The sequence below is a fragment of the Petaurus breviceps genome, unplaced genomic scaffold, assembly GCF_028583685.1.
Source record: "Petaurus breviceps papuanus isolate PSGF00001 unplaced genomic scaffold, PetGlider_PUasm1.0 126, whole genome shotgun sequence".
Taxonomy (NCBI): domain Eukaryota; kingdom Metazoa; phylum Chordata; class Mammalia; order Diprotodontia; family Petauridae; genus Petaurus; species Petaurus breviceps.
In genome coordinates this window covers 8558795-8584296 of record NW_027185655.1, presented here as the reverse complement: position 1 = coordinate 8584296, position 25502 = coordinate 8558795, and the positions used below count along the sequence as shown (strand labels likewise).

Genomic DNA, 25502 nt, shown 5'->3' with positions numbered 1-25502 from the left:
TCTCTCTCTCTCTCTCTCTGTTAGAGCTAGGTCCCCTCAAATGACTTAGTTTGTAGAGTGTCTAACAACTGTGCTGAATATATTACTTGCAACTCTTTGCATTGTACTCAGAAGTTCTTCAACAATTGTTATATATAGGACTTTGTTCTACTCCTCCAGGAACATCACCTCCTCAGGCCTTGGGATGTCGAACAAGGCGAAGCACCAGGATTTGAATCCAGGGTCTCCGGCCTCAAATCCAGCCTACGAACTGCCCTCTCTGGTTCTCCCTTACTAAACCAGAGGCTGGGAAGAGGCAGACATGTCTAAGGTTCTGACACACAGGGAGGCGCTGACAGACGCAGGCCAGGAAGGGGCCTGATCAACTCGGAGGGCAAGTCTTCCCACTAACCACAAGGTCCACTACGAGGCCTATCACCAAAGGGCTGGGACTGGAAAGAGCAAGGTAAGAAGCAAATACAGGGGCCCCTGTACTGGACAGCAAACACTCCTGGGGCTACCACTTCATAGCCCAGAAATCTTTTTTTTAAAAGCCCCTTTCAGGACCTCCAAAGACGAGGATGACAGAGTGAACCCCACTTGCTCCAAACCCCCCCCTCTGACCCTGAAAATATAGTAACTATTGCCCAGGGCAAAACCCTCTACAGTAAAGGCTTGGGATCTTAGAGGAAGGGCGTGGTTAGGACCCTGCCTCAAAATGGGTAGAAAGCAGACTACAAAGACAAAGACTCTGGAGTCCTACTATCCTCAGAGGGAGGAACCAACCTCAGAGGGAGACAATGTGGACTCCACACCCACAGCTGAAACTTCAACAGGGAATGGATCCCAAGCACAGAAGGCTCTCCTAGATGAGATCAAAAGGAACTTTGAAAGCAAAATGAGAGAGATAGAAGACAAAATGAATAATTCTCTCAAAATGAAAATAGCAGAATTTGAAAAATATTATAAGGAGGAAAACATCTCTCTAAAAAGAAAAGTGTATGATATGGAAAAGGAGCTTCAAAAATTAACCAAGGAAAATGATTTGCTAAAAACCAGAATTAAACAAATGGAAACAACTCTATGAGGAACCAAGAATTAGCCAAGCAAAACAACAAAAATGAAAAATTAGAAAAAGAGGTAAAATACCTCAAAGAAAAAATAACTGACCTGGAAAACAGATCCAGGAGAGATAATCTGAGAATCATAGGCCTACCAGAAAATTATGATGAAAAAAAAATGAGCCTGGACAACATTCTCCAAGAGCTCGTTAAGGAAAACTGCCCTGAGATACTAGAACCTGAGGGGAAAATAGAAATTGAGAGAATCCACCGGACACCTGCTGTAAGAGATCCCAAACTGAAAAATCCTCAAAATGTTGTGGCCAAACTCCAGAACTACCAGATAAAAGAGAAAATACTTCAAGTGGCCAGAAAGAAACAATTCAAATATCGAGGGTCCACAGTGAGGATTGCACAGGATTTGTCAACCTCTACACTGAAAGATTGGAGGCAGTGGAATACAATTTTCAGGAAGGCAAAAGAGCTCGGGTTACAACCAAGGACCACATACCCAGCGAGACTGAGTATATTCTTCCAGGCAAAGAGATGGTCATTCAATGATATAACAGAGTTCCAGACCTTCTTGATAAAAAAAGCCAGAACTCAATGGAAAATTCAACCTCCAATTACAAGATGCAACAGTGACTTAGAAAGGTAAACAAGGAGAACACACACACACACACCCTGCTATTTGATAAGAGCAAACTGGTTATAGACAAGTAGAGGGTATGATTATAAAATATACAAAATGACGATTTAAAAAAGATCTTGTTAAGGGCTACAAAGGGACTGGTTGAAGTGGAAAAGGGTAAATTATGCCACTCATAGAGGCATAAAAACTGTATAGCAGAGGAAAAAAAAGGGAGGGTGTTGGGAAGCATATGAGCTTTTCCCTCATTGGTTCTGGTACAAGGAGGGAATAACAACCAGTTAAGCATAGGACGCTATAGAGAAGAAACGCAAAAAGAATCATTTTAGAGGGAAAGAGGGGAGGGAGAGGAGCTTCGCATGAGACTTGTTCCTGTCATTCTTGATGCGAAGAGAAAAAATAGCATACTTCATTAAGTGTAACAATATCCTACAGGCAGTAGGAGGGGGAAAGGGTTACGAGAGGGGGGTGGGAGTGGTTTGTAGGGAGGGAAGTAGTAAGGGGAAAAGGGGAGGAAAAGGGAGGGGGGCCAAAAAGGGAACACTGAGGGAGGCGGTGGTCAAAAGGAAAACTATTAAGGGGGGGAAGGGAGAAAGGAGGGAAAATATGAACATTAACAGGGACAGGAATAGGATGAGGGGAAAGAAACAGATAACAATCATAACTGTAAATGTGAATGGAATGAACTCTCCTATAAAATGGAGACGGATAGCAGAATGGATTAGAAATCATAATCCTACAATATGCTGTTTACAAGAAACACATCTGAAACAGAGGGATACACACAGGGTAAAGGTAAAAGGTTGGAGTAAAATATATCATGCCTCAGCTAAAGTAAAAAAAGCAGGGGTAGAAATCCTTATCTCAGATAAAGTAAATGCAAAAATTGATCTAATTAAAAGAGATAAGGAAGAAAACTATATCCTGTTAAAAGGCACCATTGAGAATGAAGCAATATCATTACTTAACATATATGCACCAAGTGGTGTAGCATCCAAATTCCTAGAGGTGAAGGTAAAGGAATTAGAGGAAGAAATAGATAGCAAAACTATACTAGTGGGAGACCTTAATCTCCCCCTATCTGAACTTGATAAATCCAACCTCCAAATAAACAAGAAAGAAGTTAAGGAGGTGAACAGGATTTTAGAGAGGATAGGTATGATAGATCTCTGGAAAAAACTGAATGGGGATAAAAAGGAATATACTTTCTTCTCAGCAGTTTATGGCACATACACAAAAATTGACCATGTTCTAGGGCATAAAAACCTCACAATTCTATGCAGTAAGGCAGAAATATTAAATGCATCATTCTCAGATCATGATGCAATAAAAATTATATGCAATAAAGGGCCAGGGAAAGACAGACTAAAAACTAATTGGAAATTAAACAACTTAATCCTAAAGAATGAGTGGGTCAAACAAGAAATTATAGAAACAATCAGTAATTTCATTCAAGAGAATGATAATAATGAGACAACATACCAAAATCTGTGGGATGCATTAAAGGCAGTTCTTAGGGGAAGTTTTATATCCCTGAGTGCATATGTGATTAAATTAGAGAAAAGGGAGCTCAATGAATTGGGCATGCAATTAAAAAACCTAGAAAAAAGAACAAATTCAAAATTCCCAATTAAATACTAAATTAGAAATATTGAAGACTAAAGGAGAGATTAATAAAATTGAAATTAAGAAAACTATTGAACTAATAAATAAAACCAAGAGCTGGTTTTATGAAAAAAAACAACAAAATTGATAGACCCTTAGTCAATATGATAAAAAAAAAAAGAAAGAAGAAAACCAAATTATGAGTATCAAAAATGAAAAGGGTAAATCTACCTCCAATGAAGAGGAAATCAAAACAATAATTAGGAATTATTTTTCCCAATTGTATGCACATAAATTTGACAATCTTAGGGAAATGGATGAATATTTAGAAACATACAAGTTGCCCAGATTAACTGAAGAGGAAGTGAATTACTTAAATAATCCCATCTCAGAAAAAGAAATTGAACAAGCCATCAGTCAGCTCCCTAGGAAAAAATCTCCAGGGCTAGATGGATTCACTAGTGAATTCTATCAAACATTTAAAGAACAATTGATTCTAATACTCTACAAACTATTTGGGAAAATTAGTGAAGGAGTCCTACCAAATTCTTTTTATGACACAATTATGGTACTGATACCTAAATCAGGAAGAGATAAAACAGAGAAAGAAAATTATAGACCAATCTCCCTCATATAGATGCAAAAATTCTAAATAAAACACTAGCAAAAAGACTACAGCAACTTATCTCAAGAATAATACACTTTGATCAGGTAGGATTTATTCCAGGAATGTAAGGATGGTTCAATATTAGGAAAACCATCAGTATAATTGATCATATCAACAATAAAACTAGCAGAAACCACATGATCATCTCAATAGATGCAGAAAAGGCTTTTGACAAAATACAACATCCATTCCTATTAAAAACATTGGAAAGTATAGGAATAAATGGTAATAATAATAGGTAGCATCTATTTAAAGCCTTCAGCAAGTATTATATGTAATGGGGAGAAGCTAGAAGCATTTCCCATAAGATCAGGGGTGAAACAAGGGTGTCCACTATCACCCCTCTTATTCAATCTGGTACTAGAAATGTTAGCAGTAGCAATTAGAGAAGAAAAAGAAATCAAAGGAATTAAGTTAGGCAAAGAAGAGACCAAGCTATCACTCTTTGCAGATGATAGGATGATATACTTAGAGAATCCTAGAGAATCAAGTAAAAAAAACTGCTTGACACAATAAATAAATTTGGCAAAGTTGCAGGATATAAAATAAACCCACATAAATCCTCGGCATTCCTATATATTTCCAATGAAATTCAACAGCAAGAAGTAGAAAGAGAAATCCCATTTAAAGTTACTGTAGACATTATAAAATATTTGGGAATCTACCTGCCAAAACAAACCCAGGACCTGTATGATCATAACTACAAAACACTTTTCACACAAATAAAGTCAGATTTAACTAATTGGAAAAATATCAATTGCTCATGGCTGGGTCGAGCTAATATAATAAAAATGACAATTTTACCTAAATTAAATTATATATTTAGTGCCATACCAATTAATTTACCAAAAAACTACTTTATAGAGTTAGAAAAAATAGTAACAAAATTCATCTGGAAGAATAAATGGTCCAGAATATCAAGGGAATTAATGAAAAGAAATGCTAGGGAAGGTGGACTAGCTTTACCAGATTTCAATCTGTACTATAAAGCAGCAGTCATCAAAACTACTTGGTACTGGCTGAGGAATAGAGGAGTGGATCAGTGGAATAGATTAGGCACACGAGATTCAGAAGTCAATGACTACAGTAATGTATTGTTTGATAAACCCCCAGACCCTGGTTTTTGGGATAAGAACTCACTATTTGACAAAAACTTCTGGGAAAACTGGAATATAGTATGGCAGAAACTGGGCATAGACCATTATCTAACACCATATACCAAAATCAAGTCTAAATGGGTTCATGATCTAGGTATAAAGGTTGATACTGTAAGCAGTCTGCTAAAACAAGGAATAGTTTACTTATCAGACTTGTGGAGAGGGAATGACTTTATGACTAAACAGGAATTAGAGAACATTATAAAATGTAAAATGGATAATTTTGACTACATGAAATTGAAGAGTTTCTGTACAAACAAAGCCAATGTAACCAAGATTAAGAGGGAGGTGGGAAATTGGGAAACAATATTTATAACCTATGTCTCTGACAAAGGACTCATTTCTAAAATATACAGAGAATTGAGTCAAATTTATAAGAATAAAAGTCATTCCCCAATTGATAAATGGTCAAAGGATATGAACAGGCAATTTTCAGAGAAAGAAATTAAAGCTATCTATAAGCACCTGAAGAAATGCTCTAATTCACTACTGATTAGAGAAATGCAAATCAAAACAACTCTGAGGTACCACTTCTCACCAGTCAGATTGGCTAAGATGACAAACCAGGAAAATGACAAATGCTGGAGAGGATGTGGGCAAACTGGAACACTAATGCATTGTTGGTGGAGTTGTGAACTGATCCAGCCTTTCTGGAGAGCAATCTGGAACTATGCCCAAAGGGCTATAAATACTTTCATACCCTTTGATCCAGCAATACCACTCCTAGGGTTATATCCCAAAGAGATCATAGAAATGGGAGAAAGACCCATATGTACAAAAATGTTTATAGCAGCTCTTTTTGTTGTGGCAAAGAATTGGAAATTAAGGGGGTGCCCATCAATTGGGGAATGGCTGAACAAGTTGTGGTATATGCACGTTATGGAATACTATTGTGCTATAAGAAACGGGGAGCAGGCAGTCTTCATATTTACCTGGAGAGGCTTAAAAGAACTGATGCTAAGTGAGAAGAGTAGAACCAGGAGAAATTTGTACACAATTACAGACACAACGTATGTGTGATGACCAACTTTGATAGACTGGACTCTTCTCAGCAATGCAGGGATATGTCAATCCCAAAAGATGCATGATGGAGAGAAAAACGTGCATCCAGAGAAAGAACTAGAAAGAACTAAGTTTATATCCAGGTAGAAGCAAAATACCTGATCTTTTTCATTCTCTTATTTGGTTTTATGTCCTCTTTACCATTTTTCATTCCAGCTGGTACAATCCGTACTTATAACCTGACCAATGTATAATGTGAAAGTATTTACAGATCTTATGCTTGACTATAAGCCGCCATGGGGGGGGGGGGGAGGGAAGGGAGGGGGACAAAATGTGAAATTCAAGGAATTGTGCTATTGAATCCTGTAAACTAAAAGGAAACAGACAAATTAATAAATTAAAAAATTTTTAAAAAAACAATTGTTATATATAGACTTTGTTACTGCATTTTTCTTTTTTTTTGAGGACAATTGGGGTTAAGTGACTTGCCCAAGGTCACATGGCTAGTTTTTGTGTTAAGTGTCTGAGGCTGGATTTGAACTCAGGTCCTCCTGACTCCAGCGCTGGTGCTCTATTCACTGATCCACCTAGCCACCCTCATGTTGACTTTGTTGATATTCTTTAGTGGAAAACACTGAAGGAAGCATTTGAAAGTACAATGGTTAAGCCATCCCAAATCCCTAATGAACTTTCTAAGGTTGGGGATATGGACCTATGTGTGAAGTATACGCCAAAGGACAATTAATATTTAACTGGGGAGAGAATGCAACATAGGAGGGAAGAAATCAGGGAAGTATCCTGGATTTGCTGGACTGGGATACTTCCCATGCTAGCCATGCACTCTGGCTTGACAGTGATAGAGTTGTGGTCTTGCTCTTTTGGTCCCCAGGTCTGAGGAACTGTGTCAAAGGTAATTGGTGATCCAGGAAGCATCGCACACTTAGCAACCTATAAAAAGAGAGGAAAAGACTTGGCCTTTCTCTTCCTTTCTCGAATGTTCCACTTAGGACTTTGCAAGCTCTCATGTGAACTTCTAGTAAGGATGGGAGGAGATTTCTCTCTATCTTTCCTCTGCTCCTAGCAGTAATGGTGGCTGTGACATGAACACCAGACAGCAAACACACGTGTTTGCCTAGGTGAACCTGAGACTGACCTTCCATTCCTGGATTTGTCTTCTGTTTTGAGTTTAATTCTCTGAGCCCAAATCACTGAACATCAGTCCTGAGAAATGGATGGTTCCAGCCCTGATGGTGAGCTTATGAGTTTGAGAAGTCAGAGATGCCTGAATCGGTGCTAAGTGTCATGGAGGTGGTGCCTCCTGTGACCATCTGCTTTCTCAGTAGATGTGACTTGCTTGGATTATTGCTTGTTAGGTGTTGGGACAGAACAGATCTAAGGAGAAAGTAGAATGTCTAATAGGGAATATCCTTATCTTTTGGGACAGGATAATAGATGCTATAGATTGTTACTTTAAGTTGTATTTGTTAGTGGAAAAAAAAAGTATTAAGTTAATGAGGGAAGGTAGGTGGCATAGAAGATAGAACACTGGGCTTGGAATCAGGAAGACATCTTTAGTTCAAATCTGGCCTCAGTTTTATTAGCTGTGTGACCCTGGGCAAGTCACTTAACCCCATTTGCCTCAGTTTACCTATCTGTAAAATGACCTGGAGAAGGAAATGGCAAACCACTCCAGTGTCTTTGCTAAGAAAACTTCAAAATAGGGTCGCCAAGATTCAGACACAACAATGCAGCAAATTGGTTAATGAAAATTAACACTTAGCAGTCTTCCATGTTTCAAAAATTTCTTTTGTGCTAGAGGGAATAAATAACTGTCCTATACCTTATATCTACTTTGAATTTTGAGAATCTAGTCTAGAAAGGACCCTGTTAATAATTTCTCTCAGAAGAGATGGAACACTTAAGTTTTATTGAAGAGATATTCCCCTACAACTCCAGGGTGGGATGATAATGAGCCAGAAAATTGAAGAAAAGATTGATTCCTTCTTTTTGGAGTCAGGCCAGCCCCAGAATGAATCTCCAACCTCTTGATCCCTTAACTAGGAACCAACCTTAGCAATCATCTATTCCAATCCCTTGTTTTTTATGCATAAGAAAATAGAGGTCCAGAGAGGTGATTTGCCCGAGGTTTAATAGGCAGTAAGTAGAAGAGGCAGGATTTGAACTCAAGTCCTTTGAATTCAAATCCAGTGATATTTCCACAGCACTAGGCAGCCTCTATCCCAGTGATGCCTTGGTTTTGCATTGGGTTGTTCAATCATTATAAGTTTTCATTAAGACAATGTCCTGTCTTTTTTTTTTTATTTATTTAAAGCAATCGGGGTTAAGTAACTTGCTCAAGGTTACACGGCCAGGTGTTTCTGGGTGGGTGCTAAGTGTCTGAGCCCGGATTCGATTCCCCAGGTCATCCGGACACTGGGGCCGGTGCTCTTTCTTGCTGTGCTACCTGGCCACCCCTGTCCTGTCTTTTAAGATTTCAATCAGTGAGGTCGCATCTCCTCCACATATGAAAAAAAAGTATATAATGCTTCTCTTGTTCTGTTATTTACTAATGCAATGTTATGTTGGTAGTGTGAAGGGAGGGGGTTCTGGAAGAAATAGAAAATGGACCAGGAAGGTTGACAAAGAGAACCAAAATAACAAGAGCATATATTTACCAATGACTTTAAGATTCAGAAGTGATCCACATATATTATTATATTTGAACCTCACAATTCTGCGTGGCAGATGCTATTTTCAAACCCATTTTACAAATTAAGAAACTGAGAGTCAGAGAGGTCATACAGCTAGCAATAGTCTGAAGTGGAATCTGCATTGACTCTTGGCCTTCTGGACTCCAAGGACAGTCAGTGCTGATTCCACTGGGCCAGCCATGAATGGACTCCTACACATATCTCCCAAATTGAACCTTTGTCCCTTTATATTTCAATAGAGACAAATGTAACAACTCATACATAAAATTAAAATTTTGATCAGAAGATCTGGATTCTAATGACAGTCCAGCCACTGTCTTACTGTGTAACTTTAGGTCAAGGGTGGGGAACCTGCAGCATTAAGGCTTTATGTGACCTTTTAAAATCTCTCTTTTTTTTTTTTCGGTCTAAAGGCCATACTTAAGGATTTAGAAGACCATGTGTGACTTCAAGGCTGCAGGTTGCCCATCCCTGCTTTAGGTTAATCACTGAATCTATTGGGACCTCAGGACTAGATTACATTGAAGGTGCCTTCTGGTTTCAAAATTATGGTCAGACTCCAGTAAATGGGTACTTGATGACACAGAACAGTCTAAATTACTTTAAGCATGTAGGAAGGAGAGGGCAGTTAGATGGCACAGTGGCTAAAGGACTGGCCTTGGAGTCAGGAGAACCTGAATTCAAATCCACCCTCAGACATTTACTGACTATGTGACCCTCTGAAAGTCACTCAATGACAATTGCTCCTCCTCCCCCCCCCAAAAGTAGGAAAGAAACAAACATTTAATAAACACCTATTATATGCTAAGCTTTTTACAAATATTATCTCCCTTGTTCCTCACAACAACCCTGTGAGGTAGGTGCTATTATTATGCCCATTTTACAATTGAGAAAACTGAGGCAATATATGGAATTGCTTGCCTTCACAATGTGGGGGTTGGGGAAGGGAGGAAGGGAGAGGATTTGAAACTCAAAGGCTTAAAAATGAAGGTTAAAATTGTTTTTACACATAAGTGGGGAAAATTTTTTAAAAATTAAAAAATATATTTAAAAAAGAAAAAGAAAACTGAGGCAAGCAGAAGTTAAGTGACCTGCTCAGAGTCACACAGTTAGGGAGTATTTGAAACAGCAATTGAATGCAAATCTTCCTGAATCTGGGCCCAGAACTCTATCTACAGCATTACGAGGCTGCACATTCGATTTCATCAGTATGTACAATGTCTTTCACCTACACAAATTGAAGCCCCTTGGTGGCTTAGAAGATGTTCTTCCAAAGTTGCTGTGGTGAAAGAAAATGATTACTTTGTGGTTAATGCATTGATATGATGATGGTTCTACATTTTAATGATGCTGGGCTTCAAAAAACAAGACGTGTAGTCTTGTGTGCCCAGACCAGCACATGGAGCTTTCCCAGCCTGTGAGAACCTTTCAAAGGATGCCCACCATTGGCACAGAATCCAGAGTCATGGCCTTGCCACCTAGAGCAACTGAGTAACCTTCAGTACAGGGGACATGATTGCTATGGCTGAAAGTGTTAGAAATAATCACTTGCCCTGTAATTACAAGGTCTTGGGGAAACTTGTGGCTACTAGTTGCTTTTTCAATCAAAGGGCTCAAGAAATTAAAGATTCTGTTTGATGACTTCAAATTCTAGGGTCAATAATTATTGTGTATCAAAGGGCTTTAAAAGATAACCTACCATAAACATTACACTCTAGGTCAACTCAGTGTTTATGAATTTCCCTCATTATAACTTGCACAGGCTTATAATATGGACTGTATATGACAGCAGTAAAATGACTTTATTGTATTAAAAAAAGATACTGTTTCTAAAGCTCTTTGCCAATCTGAAAGGGTTATATAATTGCTAGCAATTATTGTTATTATCATTTCTATAATTCCAAATTGAGTCAGCTCCATGGCCATGGGGTAGGTAGCTGTGAGACCTTGGGAAAGTCACTTCACCTTTACCTGACTCAGTTTCCTCAATTACAAAATGGGGGTTGTAACAGCACCTATTTCTCAAGGTTGTTGTGGCAAACCAATATTTGGAAATTACATGGCTCGGTACCTAGCACATAGTAGGCATTTTAAAATGCACAAAATAAAATATACACTATTTCAAAGTAAATAAATTGTATATTGAAATTCATTTAGAGTAGAAACACATACATGTATGTACATATTGCATGTACACACATGCATGTATGCATGTGTATATATACATTATATGTGTGTATATGTGTGTGTACACACGCACATACACACACCAAATTCATGGACCCCAGGGTAAGAACTTTAGACTTTGGTATCAATCATATCTCTTTGACTAATGCCAACATTCTCCAGAAAGGTGGGTAAATGTCTTAAATAAACAAAAATCCAGAAAGCATACCCTGGAGGTATGAATTGTCAAGCGCAAAGGTATAAATTATAGGTAGCATACACTGGTGAAACTACAAGGACATTTTAAAAATGTATATTGATTTATGCTTTACATTATACACTCTCTAGTGAAACAAACATTGCATTTGTCATAAAATATCACAGTGTATTATCTTCACATCACAAAGAGTGACAGCACAGAGAAAATAGTAAATACTAGAGAAGAATACTTAATACACACACTTAAAGGGAAAAAAAAAACCCCAATGAATGGAACTCCAAAATAGGAAATTGAATCAGGGAAATGCCATTTGATATCACTAAGTTGGTGATTATGGCATCAGAAAAGCTCATCACCACTTCGGAATTCTCACAGCTACTTAGGCTCATTCACATTTTAAGCCTTTGGTTAGCCCTTCTAACAATAGTCTTTCCCTTTCAGTCTCCCAGAATGCCCCCAATTCTCAGAACTGCCACCCCTTAGGCCTTTCTCCTCATTTAAGGCAACCTCAACAGCTAGCAGCCGATTAATTCTGACAAAGACGATTCAGTGTTTGCTATTGTTCTTTGTGTTTTCCACGAGGCCAAGAGTCCCGAGTAACTGGTCTTTCATACAACTTGACTGTTACCCAGAAAGCTGTAGAGGACCTTGTGATAGGTCCCAGAGGAGGGATACAGGGCAGCTAGGCGGAGAGGACTGTGTTCCCCATCAAGACACCACAGGGGCCACATAGTCACAGCACTAGACTCGGAACAAGTTAGTTTCCCTGGAGGACTTTGGAGATGCTCCCTATTTTAAAGAAGACTGAAAAAGATGAATATTTCAAACCATTTGTAAGGAAGTTATCAAGTTCATAAGAGCAAGGCAGAAGAAGAAGAGAGAGGGGGAAGGAGGAAGGGAACAAGCATTTATTAAATGCCTACTGTGTGCCAGGCACCAATCTAAACATTTTACAAGTATTCTCTCACTTGATTCCCATAACAACTCTATGAGTAGGTGCTACAATCCCCATTTTATAGTTGAGAAAACTGAGGCAATCTGAGGTGAAGTTATTTGCAGAGTCAAAAAGCTATAGAGTCTAAGGTTGGATGTGAACCCAGGGCTTTCTGAGTTCACAGGGAATCATCCTATCTATTGTATCACCTAAGTGTGTGTGTGTGTGTGTGGGGGGGAATCTCTGGTCTCCAGGTGACATGTGGCCCTCTAGGTTCTCAAGTCTGGCCTTTTGACTGAATACAAACTCACAGTTTAGAGTCAGGTTCCTCACCCCTGACCTAGCTCATGCTAAATGTTGGTAACAGAGAGAAAAATAGAATAAAATAGAAAAGAAAGGATCCAAAAAAGGAAAAAAAATGAAGAGAGAAAGGAAGAAAAGAAGGGAAAAAGAAAAAAAAGGAGAAAGGGGCAGGAGAGAACCTTTGCTTTGGAAGAAGTTTGCTGTGTAACCCTATTAGGGAGATTTGCTTGCAATTATAAACAGACTATTTCATAGCCATATGCTTGGTCTCCTCGATCTGCATTTGTAGGTGGATAAAGCCAAATATGACCCATGATTATGAGCAGTGTTTGTATAACATTGTGTATCACCAGCAGTCTGCCTGCCATAGACCAAGGGGTTCATAATCAGGGTGCATAAACTTGTTTTTAAAAAATATTTTGAGAATTGTATTTCAATATAATTTATTTCCTTTGTAATATATTATGTATTTTATTTGATGCGTTTATTCTGATTCTGAGACAGGGTCCAAAGGCTTCACAGAACTGCCAAAGAAATCCATGCCATAGACAGAAATAAACCTTTTTGGAATAAGGAAATTTACAAGGAAGATGTGAGATTGCCAGGTATCAAGAGTGCTTGCTGGGTTTAGCAACTAAATCTCTAAAAACAAGATACACTTTAAAGTTGAATCTGCATCACTACATTTTCCCCATCAATTTCTTGAGTCTAAAGAATCAACAAAACAATTAATGAAGCACTGATTTGTAAAGCTGTAAATCTTCACACTGAGAATTTAACCATTGGCTCTGGAGAGCTGGTAAGAGCTGGGTTCAGTACACTCCTGAGAGTAGCAACACATAGGAATATATGCAGCACTTGCAACTGCAGGGGAGTCAGGAAGAGCTGAGTTCACATCCAGCCTCAGACACTTACCAGCTATGTGACCTTGGGTGTGTCACTTAACCCTGTTTTCCTCAGTTTCCTCATCTGTAAAGTGAGCTGGAGAAGGAAATGACAAACTAGTATCTTTGGCAAGAAAACACAAGATGGGTTCATGAAGAGTCGCGCATGCCTGAAAATGACTGAACAAACAGCATATATAGTAAGCATCAGATTTATTATTAGTGTTGCAGGGGTTAAGGCAGCTTTTAAGAGCCTAAAAGTTGTGGGTTGGCCATCCTTCCCCATTGCTTGGATTCATTTCTTCCAGAGATTTTCCTATAAAGCCTCTACTGTGTATTTTCATTCTTATCAACAGAGCCCTGAAAACCAACCACCATCTCCCCTGGGGATAGGCAGTGTGGCCTGGTGTCAGTAGCCCTGGACTGGCAGTTAGGAGACTTATGTTCTAGCTGTGGCTTTGCCAAGGTGCTGCCTTTGAATGAGTAATCTGACCTCTCTGAACCTCAGCTGCCTGAGTTTAGAAAACAAAGGATATGGACTGGACCATCTGTTTACAGATGATGACTTTACAAAGGCAAGGTCCCAAAAGACTTTCGAATGGTTCTACTTTTTTTTTCTGTCTGATACTTCTTATCCTACTTCAATATCCTGAAGCTTCTTAGTTAGATGAAATGACAGAGGACAGTAGAGGCTTGAATGAATGTTTTGCTTTTTTTTTTTTTAATTAGACAAGCCCTTTAGAATCCTAATTTTAAAAATTACCTAATTTCCATTCAGAAGCCTCTTATTTCCCTCATCCTCAGCCCCCTCTCTATCCTCCTCTCCAACTATGATTTCCTTCCCCCATTCATGCACCAAGAACCAAGAACAAATCAACTTTACTATTGTCCCTGGATGGGGTGTGCCAATCTACTCCTCCATGACCCCACTCCCTATTCCAGTAACTTACTTTACAGACCAAAGTGTCCCTCCCATACTAACACTTCCCCAAGTGTGCTTTTTCTCCAAAGTAAGCTTCCTGAGGGCAAGGACTGCTTTTGCTCATGTGTTTGTATTCCTTGAACTGAGCATAATGCTTGTTCCATGGTAAGCATTTAATAAATGCTTTCTTCATTAGTTCAATATGCCATGCTCACTCCTTGCACTCCTGGTTCTTCTCTTGATTTCTCTACCATGTCCTAGCAGCCCTTCTAGCCTCCAAAGATGCTTGCCTAACAGCTTCCTTTTCATCCTGGAAGATTCTTCTGCCTCTGTGGCCAGGACTCCACCCTGCCCAAATTCCTTAGAGAGCTTCCATTTGGGGAAGTGCCCAAGTCAGCCATGTTTCCTGTTTCTACTCCTCAACTCTAGATTTCTCTACCATGCCTCTGTGTGGCACTTTCTCTCTTTCTCTCCCACTCCAACACTTTTTAGGTTCCTTTCTTTTGTTGTATTTTTCTATTAGGATGTAAGCTCTCTGAGGGCAGGAGTTGTCTTATGCTTTATTTGTATTACAGCACTTGGCACAATACGTGTTCTCTTTTATTTTATTTTATTTTTGTTTTTTTTTTTGGCAAGTAATACAAGTTTTATTAATGCAAATTTTTTTTCAGAAAACATTTTTATTTAATTTAATTTTTATTTTTCAAATGCTTTATTAACTTCTGATTTATGTCATTCATTTCCACCAGATTTTGAGTTACAAATTTCTCCCCATTTTTCCCTTACCCACCACCCCAAAATAGCAGTCCCACAGGATGTCCCCTCCTCCAATCTGCTCTCTCCCATATTTTCTCCTATATCCCTTTTGACTTTTCCAATGGATCTCTATGCCCCAGTGCCTATATATCTTATTTCCCAGTTACATGTAAAATAGTATTAATAAGAGTATAAATATATATATATATATATATATATATATATATATATATATATATATATTTGAATATTTGATTTTAAAACTTTCAATTCCATATTCATTCCCTTCCTCCCTTGTCACCCACCCTTACTGGGAAGACAAGCAGTTCAGTATAGGTTGTACGTGTGTGGCTAATGCAAAAAAAATAACATAGTACATATATTGTAAAAGACTGACTATATTTTCCTCCCTCCTATCCCACCTCCCACTTGTTCTATTCTCTACTTTGATCCCATCATTTTTCAAAAGTTGGTGCTCCCTACTTCTCTCCCCCCCATCCTGACCTCCCTTCCATCATCCCCCTTCTCATCCCCTTCCCCCCCTACTCTCCTGGAGGGTGAGATACCCTATTTAGTGTGTATTTCATTCCCTCCTCAAGCCAAATTCAATGGGAATAAGGTTGACCCACTCCCTTTTGCCTTCCTATTCTTCCCCTACATTTTAACCATTTTCCCTTGCCTCTTCTATATGAGATAGTTTACCCCATTCTGTCTCTCCTCATCTCCTCTCATTATGTTCCTCTCTCACCTCTTAATTTCACCTTTTAAGTATCATCCCTTCCTGTTAAATTGGTCTTGTGCCCTCTATCTATGTATACCTATAAACATATATACACACATTCACATATGTATTCATATGCCCATATACCCTCATATATATATTTAAATTCCCTTCAACTACTGACAAAAAAGTTTCATAAGTTACAATTATTGTTTTTCCATGTAGGAATGTTAATACTTCAACTTTGATAAGTTCCTTATGATTTCTTTTCCCTGTTTACTTTCTCATACTTCTCTTGTTTCTTGTATCTGAATGTCAAATTTTCTATTCAACTCTGGTTTTTTCAGCAAGAATGCTTGAAAGTCCTCTATTCCATGGAATGACCATATTTTCCCCTGAAACATGATATTCATTTTCGCTGGGTAGGTGACTCTTGGTTTTAATCCCAGCTCCTTTGCCCTCCGGAATATCATATTCCAAGCTCTTCGATCCTTCAGTGTAGAAGCTGCCAGATCCTGGGTTATCCTGATTGTATTTCTACAATATTCAAATTGTTTCTTCCTGGCTGCTTGTAATATTCTCTCCTTAATCTGGGAATTCCTGAACCTGGCTATAATATTCCTAGGAGTTTTCTTTTTGGGATCTTTTTCAGGAGGTGATTGGTGGATTCTTTCAAGCTCTATTTTGCCCTCTGGTTCTAAAACATCAGGGCAGTTTTCTTTAATAACTTCCTGGAGGATGATTTCTAGGTTCTTACTTTGATCATGGCTTTCAGGTAGTTCAATAATTTTTAAATGATCTCTCCTCAATCTATTTTCCAGGTCAGTGGTTTTTCCCATGAGATATTTCACATTGCCTTCTATTCTTTCATTTGTTTGGATCTGTTTAACAGAATCTTTTTTCTCATAAAGTCATTAGCTTCCATTTGCTCCAATCTAATTCTGAAGCAATGATTCTCCTCAGTGAGCTTTTGAGATTCTTTTTCCACCTGGCATATTCGGCTTTTTAAGGCATTCTTCTCCTCATTGCTTTTTTGAGCCTCTTTTGCCATTTGAGTTGGTCTATTTTTTAAGGTGTATTTTCCTCAGTCAGGCTGTTGACTCTCATTTGGTAATTTTCTTGCATCATTCTTATTTCTCTTCCCAATTTTTCCTCCACTTCTCTTATCTGCTTCTTAAGGTCCTCTATGGCCTGTAACCAGCTCATATTTTCCTTTGAAGCTTTTGGTGCAGGAGTTCTGACTTCACTGTCTTCCTCCTGTTCCATGCTTTGCTCCTTTTTGTCCCCCAAAATAGGAATCTAATGTTGGAATCTTCTGTCTGCTTTGTTTCCTTTGCCTGTTCATGTCGCCCCTCAGTCACTTGACACCTGGGCTTTTTGCCATAGTAGGACTCTGCCACCATACGGGGGAGCTTTCATCCCAAATGCTGGGGTTTTCTCAGCTGCTGGAGGTATTAGATGGGTGCCCTCTCTGAGGTGTCCACAAGCTCTGGCAAGCTGGACACACACCCCAGGACCTTAACCCTAGACTTCAATCCAGATCCAAAAAGGTTAAAGCAAGAGTGATTACCCCTCAGACTGGTGCTTGGTCCCCCTACACTCTGCAGACCAGGAACTGAAGCTGCCACATGGCACTGGCTGGCTGTGCCAGCATCTCAGCAGCTTCTGGCCCTGGGGGCAAAAGCCAGGCACTCCCACCTACTGGGTCCCAAAGTCCAGACTGCACCGACCTCTCACTTTGTCCTTTGCATCTGTGTGTTGATAAATTTGGAAATGGTTACAGTTGCTCCTGATCTGGAGTCACTCTGCCAGTGGCTGGTCAGACCCACCCTGGGGCTAAAGCCTCAGTGTGGGGCTGGGCTCGGCTCCCAGAGCACTGTGCTGGCTGATTCCTGCCGGCCTGCCGGGCTTTTTCTCAGCAGGAGGTTAGCTTCTCTGTGTCATTTTGTGGGTTCTGCAGCCCCAAAGTTTGTTTAGAGTCCCCTTTTTACATGGATTGGGGAAGGTGGAAGCCGGAGCAGCTGGGAGGTCCTGCTTCTACTCCACCATCTTGCCTCCCCCACACAATACCTCTTCTCTCTCTGTCTCTGTCTCTCCCTCCCTCCCTCCTTCTCCGTCTCCCTCTCTCTCTTCCTCTCTCCTTTATTGTATGGTAAGGTGTGATGGGTATGAAGCATCAGAAAAACATGGGAAAATCTGTATGAACCAAAGCAAAACTAAAGGAACAATATATACAGTGACTACAGAAATGAAAATAAAAAGGATCACTAAAAGGAAGTTGCATTCTGAATAACTGAAAAACCAATAATGGTTTCAGAAGCATACTTCTCATTTTATGGCAGAGAGGAGGGGACTACTGATGCAGAGTGGTATATACACTGTCAAATACGGTCACTGTAGTGAGTATTTTTACCTAATTGCATTTCTTTGCCGCAAGGGAAGATTCAACCTGTTGTGTGTAGTGGGGAGGGTACTTCAACAAATGACTGTAAATGAGATGTAAAAAAAAAAGATGATAAAACCCTTCTTAATAAAATCCTGTGGAAATTCCATTACCACCATCATCTTACTTTAGAATTCAAAATTTAAAAAGTATAACGCTTGGGGGTAAATATTTGCTGACTGATTTCTTTGAGGCCAAAAGAGTAGTGCCATTAGCCATCTGCTTCTGTATTTGACATTTAGACTATTGTGTAGTTGGGGCTTCACTGGGTGAAAATAATGGGGAGAAGGAGGATCATAGAGTTACAGCACTCTTTGATGTTTCACCATTTTTAATCAGCAACAAACATTTCTCCATTTGCTATGGCAAGTGTCCCAAACCTGTTTGGTTTGACCCCTATTGACACCTCTAAAAGACAGTGCCATCTTGGAGGCACTGAGGTCTATAGCCAAGATAGACTTGGGAAGGTTGGAAAGGTTCCAGGCCTGTCTGCTTTGTGCTAAAAGCTCTCTGCAATCTAGAGTACAGGGCAATTGTTTTGACTTGCTCTGTACAAAGCCCAGAGCAGCAGCTATGCTTTAGGAGGCACTTACTTAGCCAAGATATTTTTTAATGATGCTATCCTTTAGGGCTTAATTTTTTTTGAGCACTAGGTCCTTAGTGCTTGTGTTTTAGTTATGAGTTTTATTTGCAGGAGTCCCCTGGAGCTCTTTCAAATGAAATACAGAGCCTCTTAACTTGTAAATAAATAGACTCTTACAATCTCAACGGATGGAAAGATCTCTATCTTACCATGTAAATCCTTAATTCTTTATAAAGAATTCACTAGCCTCCCCACCCCAAATCCCCAGTCACCCCATCAGAATAAGGCCTTCCATAATAGTCAAGAATCCTTTTTCCTTCCACTGAGGAGTTTGAGTATCAACTAACCACTAACTCCTAAGGTATTTCCCACCTACCCTACTCCAGTCCCAGGATGAATTAGCACCAGTCCCTGAACCTTGACCTGTTTAAAAGATCTGGGCTCCTTCTCCCAGCCCCAATCAATGCCTAGTCTTGCTTGGCCCAGATAAGAACCCCATACAAATCTCCTGAACCTCACTGGTTTGGGGACCCTATTCTGTCAGAGATTCCAACAGAGCTGACCTGCTTCCATTCTCCTTGAGTATGTCTTTTTATTGTGTTTCCCTTGAATAAAGATGATATAAAAAATAGAGATGATATGTTTTACTTTAGGAAATGTAATTAGTACAATTTCCTTGGGCTGTAACATTTCAGGGCAACAGATGGAAGGAGACTAGCATGGTCTCAACATTCTTGTTTGCTGTCCTAGTGCCAGATTTCTGGTACTACCAGAGTATTTAGAGCACAGGTAGGGGACTGAATTTAAGCTCCTAATAGGTATACAAGAGAGAAGGCCTCATCAGTTTGCCAAAATGGTCACCTGAATGACAGACTCCCAATGCCATTTCTGCAGGCCATTATCAAAGTGTTTATATCCTCAGAATGGATGAAGTCTTTTTCTGATTCTCCTCTGTCATGCTAATACTCCCTCTGTCTCTCTGTCTCTTTGTCTCTCTCTCTGTCTCTCTCCCTGTCTCTGTCTCTCCATCTCTCTCTCTTTCCCTCTCTCTTTCTCCCCCTCTCTCCCTCTCAGTCTGTCTGTCTGTCTGTCTCTCTCTGCTTTTTCCCCTTACCTCTCAATACACATATAGTGATATGTGAAAGAGACCTTACTATTACCTGTACTGTCAGTATAATAATGGTAATAGGAATAATAAATGTATTGCTTTACCATTTACAAAGTGATTTTTTAAAATCTGTCTTTGAGGGAGGTAGTAGAAGGTGTTATACTACACCCATTTTAAAAAGGGAGATATTGAGGCTCACAGAGGTAAAGACCTGCCCTGGGTGATACAGTTAGTAAGTGGTGGAGTCCAGTCTTTTAATCCAGGTCCTCTGATTCTAAGTCAGTACTTTCCATTTCACTCCACAGAATCAGAACATTCTCTTTTTATAAAATATGCTGATGCTCTGGACATTTTTCTGGGGACATTTGAACATAAGAATTTTGATACAGGTTCAGAACTATGGCCCATCAAGACTAGCGTTTTGGCTGGAATGCAAAGATAGAGCTTGTGCGAGGCTCCCATCATCTCCCTGATGTCTTAAAGATAAAGGGCTTTGACAATCGCTCGAGTTTTCCCTAAGTTTCCTTCTCCTCATTTTGTTTACTCATCTGTAAAATAAAGGAGATGGAATGAATGGTTATAAAGATCCCTTCTAAATCCCACGTGTTATAATTCGTTAAGGACATGTCATTTGTGAATTAATCTAAGCTTTTTATCTTTAAAGCTTACTATGTTTTCTTTAAAATTTTTTCAATTAACAAAAATCAATTTTTCCTTTCCTTCCTTGGAAAAAAAAAGAAAATCTAAACCCTTGTAACAAATATGTTACAATCAAGCCAATTTCTACATTGGCCATGTGCCAAGCTGAATAAATCTTATTCAGCACCCTCAGTCTATAACTTCTCTGTTGGGAAGTGAGTGGGTAGCATTCGTCATTATCAGTCCTTAAGATGCAGAACATTTTCTTTTTGGAGGGGGAAAGGCAGGGCAATTGGGGTTAAGTGACTTGCCCGAGGTCACACAGCTAGTAAGTGTTAAGTGTCTGAGGTCATATTTGAACTCAGGTCCTCCTGACTCCAGAGCCGGTGCCCTGCACAGGTGCCATTCACTGTACCACCTAGCTGTCCCTATGAAGAACATTCTTGATGACCTTCAGAGTCACAGATTAAATAACTGATGTTTACTTGTCTTAATAATGGAAATTAACCATGGTACTGACTCACTTGCTATCTGTTGTATAAAGTGCCATCATGTTTCTTTTTATTTGTCCTAAACTTACTGTCCCCAAAGGTATCCCCTAGTCCTAGGGACTCAAATCCAGGAGATTTGTTTAACAAGAAAACACCTGGCCATGGGCAATGCAGGATGGTTCAGCACCAAGAGTTTGGGAATGAATGACATGCTGGAGGACTAGTTCATGTAGATGGAGGGCATACAGTTATTATGAATTCTAAGCATAACACTGTGATCAGAGCAGGTTGGTAGTGCCATGATAGAGAATATGGGTATGGTTTTGAGAAAATGCTGGTGAGTCTGGGTTGATGAGCATCTGGAGAACCCCAGTGGTGGAGGGCTGCAGGAAGAAGTGTGACTAGTGTGTATGGTTGACCTCTTAAAGGCCAAGCTGAGCAGGAGATCACAGAGAGGAATAGAATCTGGTTGTCTAGGAAATGGTCAGGATTCTGGATGTAAGCCTAATACTAGGAGACAGGTAGAGGGCAGAGTTCAATTTGGGATACTGGCAACAGAATGTGGGGATCAGAAAGAGGTGAGTGGATCCATAGCACATAGCTCCACAGAAGAATGCCTGTTAAACCTAAAATGGGACTTACCAGCAAATAGCCTTCCCAATGGGGGTGGTTAAAGGCCAGCAGGACTCTATGGTTGCTGGGAATCATTGAAGATGGCTGGTTCCTCAAGGTAACCCCACCCACACACACACACACACACTCCAGCAGTTCTAATGCTTTTATAATTTCATATGATTTTTTATAGATTTTGTTTTGGTCAATGAAAAAAATTGGATAATATGTATTCTTGTTAGACAGCAAAAGCATATTCGAGTTTTGTTTCTGATAAAAAAAACATTTTCCCTTCCTGGCCCTACCATGTCTCAGCAATATTAACTAGTAAAAAGAATGCGTATCTCTTCCTGGTACTCAGAAATGAACAGATCTGAGAGCAATCCTAAAGACCTGTCAGAAGAAGGTGCCTGGAGTCTATTGTTTATATTTCTAGTTCTTTATTAGTGTCCTTGGTATCTCTCCAATGCAAAGTGAGTGTCCCATAGAAGTCAGATAAGGAGACAAATTGTTGAGAAACCTAGGCATGCAGGGAGCTGTATGTGGGCACATGGATCTCAAAGTCTCCTATTTTCTTTTCCTCCGTCCTTGAAAGTGACTTCCAGTGAGTCATTCAACCTCTCTCCCAGTAGTCAGGAGCAGGGGAGTAGAGATACCTGTGGGACAGACAGCCTCTGCTGGCCAATTGCTGCTACTGCCATTAAGCCACCTCAGAGACACCTGGGGAGCTGACAATCCCTACTGGCCACTTGTCAGATGCAGACACTGAACTACCCCCGGACGCAGGGAACGCAGAGATGGGACAGGTCTTGGGGATTTAGAATGGAGGGGGCAGACACCATGGGATGGAAATGACAATAGGAGGGGTGATTTTACTTTATTCTCTTTGGTCACACTTGAGTTTGGCCACCCGGGGGGTTGTGTGGGTGACCTAAATCTAGAACAAGGTTCTGAACCTTGTCACGGATCCCTTTTGCAGGCTGCTGGAGCTGTAAACCCCTTCTTATCACAATGGCTTAAGTGAAGAAAATAAAATATTTAGAATTATAAAGGAAACCAACTATGCTGAAATAGTTTTGAAAATACATATTTTTAAGTGCTCATGGAACCCTGGTAACAAATCCCTGATGTGGAAGGTCAGTTGACTAAAGGCAATTTCCCAGATTCCAAGTGGGAGAAACCAATCAAGATTCCTTAAGTCTCACGTTTCATATTTGTTTTCATATTCTTGGATCAAGTGTCATGAGGCATGAGAGCTGGGGGGTGGGGGGTGAGATGGGGGGGTAGAGCTTACTAGATGTTTTCTAATGAACAATGAGGACACAGCAATATTTGGATCGCTGGATACATTCTGATGGGATGACTTGGCTGGGGGACTGAAAGAAGCCAGATTATTTTATTATACTGCCTTACTGGCTTACAGAAAGTGGGACACCCACCAGCCACACACCCAGCCTTGATCCATTGGTACATTAGCAAATCCCTCAGATTTCACTAAAGTAGTTCCAAACCATATAGTAATTCTATCAGTTGAATGAAATAGTAGACTAGTGCTTTCTTGATTGTTGAGGAGGGAAGAGTTTTAGGTGGGTGGGAGAGAGGAAATTGCTTCTGAAAATAAGGTCTGTGAAATAAGGGAGATAGCTTTTCTTCATTAAAAGAACTCATAGAAACTCCCCCATACTCTCTATGAAATGGGATGAGAGGGATGGTAAGTTGCTAAAAGGAAACTATCAAGGACATTAATTCTTGCTTCCTGTCTTGGGAGGGAGAGGAAAATAAAGGAGAAAGAGAAGGGAAGAGAAATAAATACAAACAAGACATCCTGTTCATAGGAAACAGCCTTATTTCTCAGACAAAGTTTGCTTTTTAATGGACACAAGGTCACAGGCTTTACAGTCAGTAGAGTCAATGTTGCAAAATTAGTTTTCAAAGTGCCTATGAAAAAAGGAAGTGAGTTCAGAAGGTTAAAAAGAAAAACTTATTCATCCATTTGAGGGTTTTCTCTCCATCTAGCAAAAAGAAATAAAAATGCCCATTACATCTAAATGTATTTGCCCTGAGTCGACACGCAAGGGAAAAGGAAGAAAAGGTGAGAAGAACATTTGGAATAACAGAAGAAGAAGTAAAAGAGATAAGAACCCGTCTGTTCAGTACAAAATCCTAGAGAAAAAGATGAGGGGGGCCTGTGGCTTCTCCTCCCCACTGAAAAATAAAGGCTCTATGAATGTAACAGGATACCATTAGGCTGTAACAAATGAGGAAAGGAATGGTTTCAAAGAAACTGCAAGAGAACAACCTATATTGTCACAACAATACTGTAAAGGAAAAGAAAGACTCAAGAGTGCTGAACAATGCAATGACCAAACATGGTCCCAGAGGACCCAGGATAAATCATGTTTCAGAGGTGATAGACTAAAGATAAAGGATGAAACATACAATTCTGGGTGTGGCCAATTTGAGAATTTGTTTTGCTTGACTGTGTATTTGGTTTTTGTTGTTTTACTTTTTTTTTCTTTTTGGAGGGGGGAAGGCAGGGCAGTTGGGGTTAAGTGATTTGCCCAAGGTCACACAGCTAGTAAGTGTTAAATGTCTGAGGTCGAATTTGAACTCAAGTCCTCCTGACTTCAGAGCCTGTGCTCTATTCACAGCACCACATAGCCACCCCAACAATACATTCTTTTTTTGTTTTGTTTTGTTTTTTTGCTTTTTTTTGGAGGGCAATTGGGGTTAAGTGACTTGCCCAAGGTCACGCGGCTAGTTTTTGTGTTAAGTGTCTGAGGCCGAATTTGAACTCAGGTACTCCTGACTCCAGGGCTGGTGCTCTATTCACTGCACCACCTAGCTGCCCCAATACATCCTTAATAGAATAAAAACCTGAATGAAGGAGAATATAAGGTTATGCTTGTAACATCCTCTCCCCATTTAACTTGATAACAAATCCTTTTGAACAAAAGGAGCTCAACTCTTTATGGAGGATGGAACCCATTCCTATAGCTATAAATAGGAAAGAAAACAAGCATTTATTAAACACCTACAGTATGCCAAGTGCTGTGCTAAACACTTTAAGAATATAATTTCATTTGATCCTAAGAACGATCCTGGAAGGTAGGTGCTGGAATCATCCCCATTTTATAGTTGAGAAAACTGAGGTAAATAGGTTCAGTGACTTGCGTGGGGTCACACAGCCAGTAAAAGTGTGAGTTAGCACTTGAATTTCTATCCATGGTTCTACCAGTTGCCTCTAGAAAACCCAAGGTGTATTGGCTAAGTCAAAGCTGGAAATCAACTTTTCATCCTCACTGCTCATATCTATAGGCAACATTCCCTTCCCTTAACCATGTCTTCTCTTAAGTTTGTTACTTAAGTAACAGGAGCTATTTTCTCCCGATATTGCTACAAATTTACAGGTCAGCTCAGGCTTAAGTTATACAGGGCACACCCACTATGTGCACAGTCCCATGATAGGTCTTACCTGGTGAAGTTATGGTGGCTCATTTCAGGGCTGCCCATGCTAGCTTCAGATTTAATTGAGATGTGAGGAAGTAAAACCCTCCGTTTGTGTGGTGAGCTTTGTTCTATTTACTTAACGAAGCAGACAGAGCATTAGAGGAAACATTCCCTCAGCCTGTATAAGAATGTCAATAATTTCATATGTTTTCAGAATGCAAAGGTAGCCTTTGTTTTGGGAGGTGCAGATTCCCAGAATGCATGGTGCTGGATATTTGGGGGAAATATCCAGAGGCTATGCATCTTTGTATAGGATTGTTATTGATTCATGGAGATGTCTGGGGAGAAGAAAGAAGACAGAGGAGAGGCAAGGAGTTTCAGAGGAGTCCATTTGATCTCCAGCTTGAGAGAGAGAAACACATTGAGCAACTTTTTTCCT

The 25502-nt window shown here is 39.7% G+C and overlaps 1 protein-coding gene across 1 annotated transcript in view; it reads right to left on the bottom strand.

Annotated features, from left to right (window-relative positions):
* Positions 1-25502, bottom strand: part of SHROOM3 (shroom family member 3) — a 148569-nt gene that overhangs the window by 97157 nt on the left and 25910 nt on the right. The window lies entirely within an intron of this gene.